This window comes from Triticum urartu, chromosome 1A, assembly GCF_056163025.1.
Source record: "Triticum urartu cultivar PI428250 chromosome 1A, HENAU_Tu73, whole genome shotgun sequence".
NCBI lineage: Eukaryota > Viridiplantae > Streptophyta > Magnoliopsida > Poales > Poaceae > Triticum > Triticum urartu.
In genome coordinates, this window is record NC_141873.1 from 335,897,517 (window position 1) to 335,909,774 (window position 12,258).

The following is a 12,258-nucleotide window of genomic DNA, read 5'->3' on the forward strand; positions in this document are numbered from 1 at the left end:
GGTACATAGCTTCATCATTAGCCCCCGAATGGTTCAGGGTTCGAGTGGAGAAGGAGTTGAGAACACCTCCGACTCAATTTCGCGCTTCGGAAGCGTCTTATTGGGGCCAAATGAGTAATCACAATGACTTCAACTTCTTTTTAGTCGCCTTGATCCATTCTTGGTTTTGTCGAGTGAACTTTTACTGCTAAGCTTCGAGTGCTGATATGGGAAAAATCTTCCGTCTGACAGGTTGCTCTGTTGCTCGCGGATCTTGTGGGATTCGAATTTTGGGAAGCGCGCAGGGCGGAGGAGGCTGCAGTAATCGGGCTGGATTAGGCAGGGCCGCCTCTATCACCACGCCACCTTTTTGGACACGTATCGCGCACGCGACTGTTGCGGGATTCGATAGGATCGCTTGGGCCCACTGGTCAGCCACTCGGAAGTGACCTCATATAAGGTGTCAGATCGGGGTTTTTTGCACAGTGTGTTCCCATTCTTCCTCTTTCTCCCCCATTTTCTCCGCCACATCCCCCTCTGCTCCTGGTGCTGCCGCTCCGTTCGAGCTCCGCCCGCTGCAATGGGGAAGGAGAAGACGGTGGCCTTGGAATGTATGAAGAAGGCGACGGCGAAGGCAAAGGGGAAGAAGTCCAACCGAGGTGGATCTTCTTCGAGGTCCGGCCTGCCGCGCGGCTGGATCCAGGGCGACTAGATTCGGTTGATGATACGTCAGGACAACATCGACGATCTGGTTGAGGGGGGACTGATTCCCCACGAATCGGCGCGGCTCCTGGAGGGCGAGACCGAACAACATCTGCAGGAGGGTGAGTGCGTTCTCCTCGCCACCCATGTTGACCGCGGATTTTCTTTGCCTCCCCATCCTTTTTTCCGAGACTTCTTGAACTTACTTGGAGCACAACTCCACCACTTTCCCCCCAACACCATCGTGTACCTTGCTGCCTTCGTGTCCATGTGCGAGAATTTCTTGGGTTGTAGACCACACCGGGGCCTCTTCAAGCACATTTTCACGTGTCGTTCTCAGTCGGTCAAGAAGTCCAACCCGAGTGATGAGAGGATGCATGTGATCCAGATGTGGGGGGTCTTGGGATTAAAATGAGAGGTAAAAGCACTTTCCTAGCCATGATCCTTCCTGAGTCAGTCTGAGGGTGGCAGTCGACCTGGTTCTATTGCAAAGACCAGCCGACTCCAGGTCAGTCGACCGGACTTCCCCCCTTCTCCATGGCTCGAGTCAAGAAGCCCTCTGCCTTGAAAGTGACCCCGAAAGAGAAAGCGAAGGTGAAGGTGCTGGTCAAGCGGGTGGTCCAACTCGTCCGTGATGGCGTAACCGACATGGATCTGTTAGAGGTCTTCCTTAAGCGACGCATTCAGCCGCATCAAGCTCGTGACCATCCAATGTGGATGTATTCGGGCATTGAGGATTCCACTCGGATCCACCCAGAAGAGGTCAACGAGGATATGGTGGAGAAGTGGCTGAGGGGTATCACTAGCAACAAAGATAACCCCAGGGGATCTAGGAGAGTCCCTCCACTCGACAACTCGCGCCAACCAGACAAGGTCCAACTCTTAATTGCTGAGTGTTCTCTTGATTTATCATGTAACTGCTTGTTGTCGACCGACTGATTTTTGCTTCGCTTGTTGTCTTTTAGGCCCTTATTGAGATGTACTCGATGCCCAACGGGGAGCAGGAGCGGGATCCGGAGGGGGAGGCGAGCGGAGGCGAGAGCGGCGAGTGGAACTCTGATGAAGAGGAGGACGAGGAGAGCGACGACCCGAGTGATGAAGAAGAGGTCGACTCACCTCCCCGTAGGGAAAAGCGATCTCACAACCCAGCAAGCATCCGTGACAAAGCGACCGCGCCAACAGGGCAGTCGTCAAAGCAACCTCGGACGTTGTTGGGGATATTACTACTAGATGTAAACCGGCCTTATGTAGACGGGTTAACTCCTTGAAGATTAGAAGCCCATGAAGATGCAAGGATGATGGCGCTTTACGAAGGCCCAAGGCCCAAAGGCGGGTTAAAGCCTGTAAATGTAAACTGACCTAGTCATGTAACTTGTATTGTAAGATAGGAAGGATAGAGACCGAACCGGACACGTTTATGATCCGGCTTTGGGACTCTGTAGCCCGGCGGGCATCAACCTATGTATATAAAGGGATGACCCGACATCGGTTTATGGAGAGATAACAACTCGAGAGCCAGACAAAGCGGATTCGCTCCCTGGCCTTCGAAACCCTAGCAATACCAATCACAACTAGACATAGGCTTTTACCTTCCTTGAAGGGGCCGAACTAGTATAAAACTCCACGTGTCCCCTTGTCCGGTTTAACCCCTTTAAGCTAACCCGTAGCGATGGCTCCACGACTAAGTCCTTTCACAAGGACATCTGCCATGACAAACCCACAACAGTTGGCGCCCACCGTGGGGCTATCGCACGATGGTTTTGAGTTCTTGAAGGGCAACTTTGATGGACTTAAGGGATACGCTGTGGGCCGGATGACAAAGAGTCGTCGCAGCAAGCTCTACATCAACAATGTAGGATGGGGTCCCGAGGCTGATTCAATCGAGTACGGATATCGGGTCCCCTTCGGTGGGATTCATGTCTTCATCGGCAAGATCGGCTAATCGGCCCCTGAGCCGGACATCTGCACCGACATCATTGAAACGGCTCGGTGTGCAAGTTCTTCGCCGGCTCAGCCCGTGGCAAAGCATGTTTTCATAGGTGTCATCCATGGAGCGAGATACGAGGACGAGCCGGTGTACGATGGAGAGACCGTGGTCTATTCTGATGACGAGTCTTCTTGAGAGACCGAATCGCATTACCAGTTGCAGGACGGCCGAATTGATGGAGGATCCAAGGGCAACAATATTCCGGATTCCACTGATCTGCCAAACCGGGCCGCCATCTTCATGGCCGGCACACAATCAGCGCCTCATTCATCGGCCGCCATAGCAATACTCTCCGGTTCAACAACGGCCACACCGACAGGGGGCAGGAAGCTCTGCGCCGCCTGCAGCCCAAGTCCTGTCCGATTTGTTCAACGCTTTGGCAACGTTGATGGCCGCGGAGGTGGATGCAGCAGCCAAGGATTAGCATAATGCGGAGATTGCAAAGGTGAAAGATCAGATAGCTCAGGCTAAAGCGGACCTGGCGACAGAGAACGCTAGGATGGCTACAGAACGGGCTGAATTGGAAGCACAGGCCTACCGGATTAGGCTGGATCAGAATGCTTCAGAGGAAGTCTTGAGAAGAAGATACCGGTCGCGTCTCCCATCGGTTTATGAGCCGCAGAATCTCTTCAACACACCAGGAGCAGGAGCTGGTAACCAACCCATACTAAACCGGGCGGAGGCACCAGGAACAGGAGCGCCGGTTCAACCGTGCACGATGGACCCGCCTCGCCAGAACAACGTTGTGCCACAGTATGTACCAACACCTCCCAGGCATTATTCCAACCCGTTGGACAATATTGTGGCCGCCACTTCACGCCTGGCAGCCCTCCCAACCGATGGCGAGTCACCAGTTGCGGTTGAAGCACGTCGGGCTAGGGATCTCCTTCAAACAGCGCTAAATCGACAACAAGCATATTCACACAGTCGTGAAAGGATTCATTCCACTCCCCGTCCAAGCCGGAGCTATAGTAGACACGTTGAGGACGAACCGGCTGTGTCCAGCAGTGCGCGTTGCTGAAATTCACCACGAGGAAACAACCCGGCAGGGGGAGGTGCTAATGCGCAGGACGTTGTGGACCATGGCCACACGCATCGGGAGGCCGAGTTAGCAGCTCGACACGGAGCACGACAACATACTCCGGTTCACCCTACCGCTTCAGTAGAGCCAGGTGTGGTGTTAAGTTCCTTAGGGGTGCCTGTCTCACCCCCGCTTTGCGTAATGTGAGACTGCCCAAGAACTTCAAGGGACCTCGCAATGTACCAAATTACACTGCCGATTTGCAACCAGAGGCGTGGGTGGAAAGCTATGAGATGGCAATGGAGATATTAGATGTGGATGAGGCAGTGTGTGCTAAATACTTCACCATGATGTTGGAAGGAACAACTCGTACTTGGTTGAAGAGCTTACCAACCAACTCTGTCGGATCATGGACTGAATTGAAGCACTGGTTTATCCAGAACTTCAAAGATACTTGTAAGCAGCCAATGTCAATCGTGGATCTGGCCGCTTGTGTCCAAGAGGAAGTGGAGTCCACAACCCATTGGGTCAAATGGGTCTCAGCGATTTTGCACTCATCAGATCGTATCAATGCAGACACCGCAGTGTTAACATTAGAGGGCAATTGCCGTTTCCTGCCGCTCAAGCAGAAATTAGGAAGGCTCAAACGTCACTGCAATGATATGTCAACGCTCATGGCCTCTTTGGTTAAGTACGCCGATTCAGATAATACCAAGGACCCGGATTCAGAGGAGGACAAACCGGGGAAAGGGAAAAAGAACGGCAATGCCAAGGGTCAGCAGCATAATCCGGCAGGCCATGGGAACAGCGGTAAGCGCAAGGCCGACAACAGCTTGGACTTTGTTGCTAACACCAATGCTCAGGAGAATGGCCAGCATCGTAAGGGCAAGCAGCCCCAGAGGGTGGAGGTTCAGGCCCCAATTTGGAGCGCCTGTTAAATCAGCCCTGTCCAAAGCATGGATCAAAGGAGAAGGCATCATCGCATCTTTGGAAGGACTGTTATATCATGCGGGATTTCAAGAATTCCAATATGTTCCAGTATGATAATGGCCCGCCCGACGGTTAAGGAGGTGGTCTCCACGGGCCGGTTTACGGAGGTGGTGGTTCCGGTTCAGGGTTTCAAGGCAACCAAACCGGACACGTCAATCAAGGGCACCAAGGCAACCAGAGAGGCTACAACCATCAGGGGAATCAGCAGCAACAGCAGCAGTCGGGTTACCAAAGCAATCCCAAGCAGCTAAACAGCGGGCAATATCATGTTTTCACTACTAGTTTGTGTAAGCGTGATCAGAAGCTTCACAAAAGGGCGGTATACTCTGTTGAACCGGCAGTGCCTCAGTATTTACGCTAGTATGAGCAACCCATTTTATGGAGTAGAGAGGATCACCCACCCCGGGTTGATAATCCGGGTCACTTGGCCCTGGTGGTAGCCCCGCAAGTCGGGGGATACAAGTTTACTAAAGTGCTCATGGATGGCGGAAGCAGTATCAACATTCTGTATTATGACACATTCCGCCGTATGGGGTTGACAGATAAGAATCTTAAACCGTCAAATACCGTTTTTCATGGCGTGGTGCCTGGTAAGTCTGCATATCCTGTTGGCAAGATAGCCTTAGAGGTGGCTTTTGCAGATGATTATGATTCAAGGTCAGAAACATTGACGTTTGAGGTGGTAAAAATCAAAAGTCCGCACCACGCCTTGTTTGGGCGGCCGGCTTATGCTAAATTCATGGCAAGGCCGTGTTATGTTTATTTACAGCTTAAAATGCCAGGTCATAATGGGACTATCATAGTACATGGAAGCAGAAAGATCGCTTTGGAATGTGAGGAAGGTGATGCGGCTTATGCTGAGTCATTTTGTGCCACGGAGGAGCTGAAATTCTATAAGGAGCGAGTTGATCCGGCAGACATGACTTCTTTGAAAAAGCCAACTGCGAAACACGATCCGACATTGAAGTTTAAATCGGCCACAGATACTAAGATGGTTGACTTTGTTCCTGGCGATTCATCCAAACAGTTCAGCATCAGCGCTAACCTGGATCCCAAATAGGAAAGCACGCTCATCGAGTTCATCCATGAGAATCGGGACATCTTTGCATGGAAACCTTCTAACATGCCAGGTGTACCGAGGGAACTCAATGAGCACACACTCAACATTGATCCTAAGTTTAAACCGGTTCGACAGTTTCTCCGCTGCTTCAATGAAGAAAGGCGTAAGGCTATTGGTGAAGAGGTAGCCTGTCTGTTGGCCACAGGGTTTATTGTAGAGGTCTTTCATCCAGAGTGGTTGGCTAATCCGATGCTGGTTCTTAAGAAAAACAACACTTGGCGTATGTGTGTGGATTACACAGATTTAAACAAAGCTTGCCCTGCAGACCCCTTTGCTCTCCCTCGCATTGATCAGATAATTGATGCGATGGCAGGTTGTGACCGTTTGTGTTTTCTAGATGCGTATTCTGGTTATCATCAGATCAAGATGACAGTTAAGGACCAGGAGAAGACAGCTTTCATAACTCCCTTTGGAGCCTTCTGCTATGTTTCCATGCCTTTTGGACTCAAGAGTGCCCAGGCAACTTACCAGTGATGTGTTCAGAATTGCCTTCATAAGCAAATTGGGCGCAATGTTCATGCATATGTGGATGATATTGTGGTAAAGTCCAGAAAGGAGGAGACATTGATAGATGATTTGAGAGAAACCTTTGACAATCTCCGGGTTTACAAGATATGCTCAATCCGGAGAAGTGTGTCTTTGGTGTCCCGGCAGGCAAGCTCTTGGGTTTTCTGGTGTCAAATAGAGGCATTGAGGCTAATCCAGAAAAGATTGCAGCAATTACATCCTTGGCTAAACCGGCGTGTATAAACGATGTTCAACGTCTGGCCAGCCAGATTACAGCAGTGAGCCAGTTTATCAGTCGCCTTGGAGAGAAAGCCATCCCTTTATATCAGATGCTCAAGAAAACAGATAACTTTGTTTGGAGCGAGGCAGCTGATAAAGCATTCGAGGATCTGAAGAGGCAGCTAGCTGAATCGCCCGTGCTTGCAGCGCCGATCGATAAAGAGCCGTTATTACTATATGTGGCTGCTAATGCCCGGGCTGTTAGTGTAGCTATTGTGGTAGAGCACAAGGAGCTTGGCAAGGAATATCCGGTTCAACGGCCGGTTTATTATATCAGCGAGGTGCTCATTGAGTCAAAGCAGAGGTATCCGCATTGGCAGAAGCTGGTGTATGGAGTGTTTATGGCAAGCCGGAAGCTTAAACATTATTTTCAGGGCCTTCCCATCGCAGTGGTCAGTTCAGCTCCTCTGGGCGATATCATTCAAAACAGAGAAGCAACTGGCCGGATTGCCAAGTGGGCTATTGAGCTTGGACCTCATGGGCTCAAATATATACCCCGCACAGTGATCAAATCCCAGGCACTCGTGGACTTCATCAATGATTAGATGGAGTTACAGGCACCTGAAGAGAAACCAGATAATACATATTGGACTGTTCATTTTGATGGGTCCAGACAGTTGGAGGGCTCGGGGCCTGGAGTCATACTAACTTCCCCACGAGGTGACAAGTTTTGTTATGTCCTCCGTTTAATGTTCCCTTGTACTAACAATGCAGCTGAATATGAGGCTTTGCTCCACGGTCTTCGGATGGCTAAGGAGATGAATTTGAGCCGGGTTAAGTGCTTTGGCGATTCAGATCTAGTGGCTCAGCAGGTGTCTGGCACTTGGGATTCTAAGGACCCACTCATGGCTGCATATCGGCGAGAGGTGGATACAGTGGCTGGTCACTTTAAGGGTTATCAGGTGGACCATATAGACCGGCGGAAGAATGAAGCGGCAGACGCTTTAAGTCGTCTTGGTTCCCAGCGTAAACCGGTCCCGCCAAATGTCTTTCTTGATGTATTGCATAATCCGTCAGTCAAGGTGCCAACCGAAGAAGATTTGGCCATTCCTGATCCGGAGGCTCAATTGGTGGCAGCTTTGCATGCCATACCGGATTGGACAATCCCATATCTGGCGTACATGAACCGGGGCGAGTTACCAGGTGATGAAATGTTGGCTTGACAGATAATCCAGCGTTCCAAATCCATGATCATACTCAACGGGGAGTTACATCGCTATAGTGTTTCAGGAGTAATTCAGCGTTGTGTTTCTCCTCAAGAGGGTTGTGAGATTTTGCGAGAAATCCATGAAGGGGATTGCGGTCACCACGCCGGTTCAAAGTCTTTGGTTGCTAAAGCTTTTCGCCACGGTTTTTACTGGTTGACAGCACATGCTGATGCGGAGGATTTAGTCAAGAGATGTGATGGTTGTCAAAAATTCGCTCCCCGTGCCCACATTCCGGCCCAAGAGTTGAGGATGATTCCAATAAATTGGCCGTTTGCGACTTGGGGGCTTGATATGGTTGGACCCTTCAAGTGATCCAAGGACAAAAAGACCCACCTGTTAGTAGCAGTTGATAAATTCACCAAATGGGTGGAAGCAGAGCCAGTCAGCAATGGTGATGCAGCCACGGCGGTTCAATTCATCAAAAAGGTGATATTCCGGTTTGGTTTTCCACACAACATTATAACTGATAATGGTACTAACCTGTCAAAATGGGACATGGAAGAATTTTGTCAACGTGAGCACATCCGGTTCGATCTAGCATCGGTGGCTCACCCCCAGTCTAATGGTCAAGCAGAGAGAGCAAATCAAGAAATTCTACGAGGTATCAAACCCAAGCTTATGGTTCCTTTAAAGCAGACACCGGGTTGTTGGGTGGAGGAGCTACCTTCTGTGTTATGGAGCATCAACACCACACCCAATAGGTCTACGGGTTACACACCTTTCTTCATGGTTTATGGAGCGGAGGCAGTTCTTCCTAGTGACATCCGTCACGACTCGCCCCGTGTGACAGCCTATGTTGAAGCTGATAATGAGAAGGCACGTCAAGATTCTCTGGACCTGCTGGATAAAGAGCGTGATCTTGCAGCAGCACGATCGGCGATTTATCAACAAGATCTCCGACGCTATCACAACCGCCGGGTTAAAACTAGAACCTTTCAAGAAGGCGATTTGGTGCTCCGGCTCATCTAGGATCAGACTGATATGCACAAGTTATCCCCACCTTGGGAAGGACCCTTTGTGGTCAGTAAAAATCTGCACAACGGGTCTTACTACCTCATTGATGTTCGAGAGCACAAAGACTCACGTCAATCGGAGGAGGAGACCAAGCAGCCATGGAACATAGCTCTTCTTTGGCCTTACTATACTTAAAGCCATAGGCTCTTCATCTGTACATATTTATGACAGTGTATATATCATATAATAAACCGTAGCCTCCGTTATAAGCGGGGTATCTGTTCTTTTTACATCCTGTGTGTGCTTATACGAGTTAACTAACAAAGCGGAGTTTTTGTTAATCCGGTTTTAGCAGCTGCACGGATATAAAGAAAATCACTAGGGGGCTTGGTCATATTTGAACTATAGCTACACCTCTTGATCGGTTTTGAAACCACGAAGGGATATCACTAGGGGGCTTGGTTGTTATCACACATAGCTACACCTCTTGATAGGCATTTAGGCCACAAAGGAAAAATACATGGAGCCAAAGAGTGTTGCACAAAGCACAGACTCAAACATGGGCGCACACTAAGCATAGCTCACAAAGTTACTTGGGGGCTCTTTTTTGCAAATCAACAAAGAGTTTGAAAAGACCCTTGTAATTGGCTATCAAGCCACGACTTGGAAGCCTGGTGTATTCACCTAAAAACTCGGGTTAACCTGCCTTCATCAAGTAAGCCACTCCTGTCCAGGTAATCCTGGTATGACCCATCGAACGTTTGACATGTCAATCTTTTATAGACCCTGAACTTGTCAAAGTTAAAACGATGATTGGTTAATTGGAGGCCCATATTAAAAGGCTTTGTTAAATGGTTTAACTTAGAGGCCTGGCAGCCCATGAAAAGCCTCGATTTGGAGCCTGGCAGCTCGTAAAAAGCCTTGCATATTCTTCTTTTTGAGTTCTATTTGTTGAAAGTTCATAAGTATCTTTTGATAATCCGACTTCCTTGACCCAGTTTGCTTTTCAACTACAAGTTGTCGGCACATGATCAGTTATAAACCGGTGTTTATTGACCCGGTCTGGTTTGACTAAATCACCAGTATTATAAAGGAAACCCGGTAGTTATCCCGATCCGGTTTAATATATAGACTGGCATTACAAAGATGGGGTTATCAACGTTTCGGATTGGTATTAACACCTTTGCCGTATACATCGTTGGTCAACCAATGAGGTATGTTATGCATATTGCTTTTTGTACAAACACTTTGGTTATTTCATTTATGTATTGTACACTTCCTGGACATTATGACCCGTCTAGCGGTAAACCGCTAGGTACTTTTAAGTTGTTGTACCCAGGAACGCAATTCATCATGGGTTATGCATAAATATATCCCAAAAGGGGGCACAAGTTGTCATGAGGCATTACAAAACATGCTCGATGGCATGGCAAATAACAGAGATTTTACAAGAAGTTTTCAAAGCGGCTCCAATGGCATAATTGTTTTTCACAAGATCGGCACACATTGGCCAGTAAACCGGCGACTAGTTTAGGACGTTTCGTCTGGACGGTTTGATGGTTGAGGGTCAGTTGGTGTGGGAACTTCTTCATCCCTCCCCAGACGCTGGAAATCAACCGTCGACCAATCGATTCCAGTTAAAGCTTGAAATACTGCTTCCTCATGGATAAGATTGGAGGGGTTAATATCAGGAGCATAAGTGTGCTTACGAATCGGAGGCACAAGTTCTTCAACTTCATGGATGTCGGCCGGCTGTCTTTTCCCTTCAGCGTCATAAATCGGTTGAAAATGGGACAAGTCTGTATCATCGGCCAGTTTGCTGGCTACTGGCCGCATCTGTTTGGTCAGCCGCCGGAGGTCATCATTATCAGAGTTTGAACCGTCTTCCTTCACATCGGGGTATCCTTTAATGATATCATCCGCTTCAAGGTCTGGAATCCAGGCTTTGGCTTGAATAAGTGCGGTTAAAGCTCCGGACCTGGCAGCTGCCCTCTTCAATTCGGCAATACGGGCCAGTAACATGGCCAACTTCTCAAGTGTTTCTTTAATCAAAGTTGGGGCCAGTTTGTTGTAAGCTGCCGTGCAAATAGCCCGCTGAGACCCAGAGTACACCTGTTCAACCAATGTATATGCCGCTTTGAGCTTCATCCGCATGTCTGTACCAAGATGAGCGATCCGAGTGCCTGCCAAAGATTTTTATCAACATTCTGGTCAGTGATAAGGTTCATCGACTTGTGCAAAACACATAAGCAGACACTTACCAAAGATAGCAGAAGTCATAGCATTGATTTGGCATTTCAAACCAGCTAGTTCATCTACAACTGGTTTCAGGGCTACCTCGGCGTCTTCAGCTCTTTTGGTTAACCCGGACTTTTTGGATTCCCAGTTAGCACAATCTTTGGTGAAAGTTTCCTTCAGCTTTTCCATTACGGCCAGGGCTTGGGTCAGCTCCTCTTTGGCTTTTGCAGCCTCTGCTTGTTGTGACTTTACATTCCCTTGCAAATCAGAGTTTAGGGCATCTTTGCTTCTCAGTTCAGCCTGCAACATTGAAGGTTTATTAAGCAACAAGTTATATATGTTCTAAGTACAAAGTGTATAACAAGTTATGCACTTCATACTTGGGGGCTAATGCCTATTTGCTCTAAAGTGCTACATTTTATACAAGTCTCTAGAACAATGCAAGCATTATCCTTGACACTTGGGGGCTAATGTGCGTCTGTTCTAAAACGGATATATGGGTTAAAATCCGGATTGACTTGCCAAGTTAAACCGGCCTTTGGGGGCTATGCTGCAGAAAGTTATTTAATTGTTAAAAGATGAGTCTTGTCTCTTCTTAGAGACCTGCCATTGTGAGGATCAATGATAAGAAACTTGAACTGTTACAAAGACCCGGTTTATGATTAACATCATAAAACGGCCCTTGGGGGCTACTTGGGATAGTGTTTTGGCTATAAATCAATAAACAAAGGGAGAGGAATTTGCCTCATATCGCTCTTTCATCAAGTTCACCAAACCGGCCTCATAGTCCTGATTTGAGTGCAGACAGTTCAAAAAGCCAGAGTGAAGCTCTTCAGCGTTAAGATGAGCATAGCTTGATAAATCGCTGCTCCATTTGCCTTTTTCCCTAGCAGCTTGCTCTTCTTTGGCACTATGTTGAGCCAAGATAACGGGATGGCCAGGAGAGCTAAGGCCCATTCCAGTAATGATAACATCGTCTCCTTGACCTTCAGTATGTTTGGCTGGTGACAATGGAGTATCAGCATTTCTCACCGGACTAGCCCGTTTTGGCTCTGCCGGTTCAACGTCAGGTGCTGCAGGTTCAGCGTCAGCTGGTTCATTGGTATTTTGGCCTTGAAGGGGCGGTTCACCAGAGGCGGCTTCAGGATGAAGGCCCTCCGGTTCACAAGTTTGTTCCGGTTCACCTCTGAGTTCTTCAAAAGTGGTCGAGTCTTCGGGCGGATTGGTGACCCAAGCTTTCTTGCTGGGTCTGGCTTTGGCCCTACAAACAAAA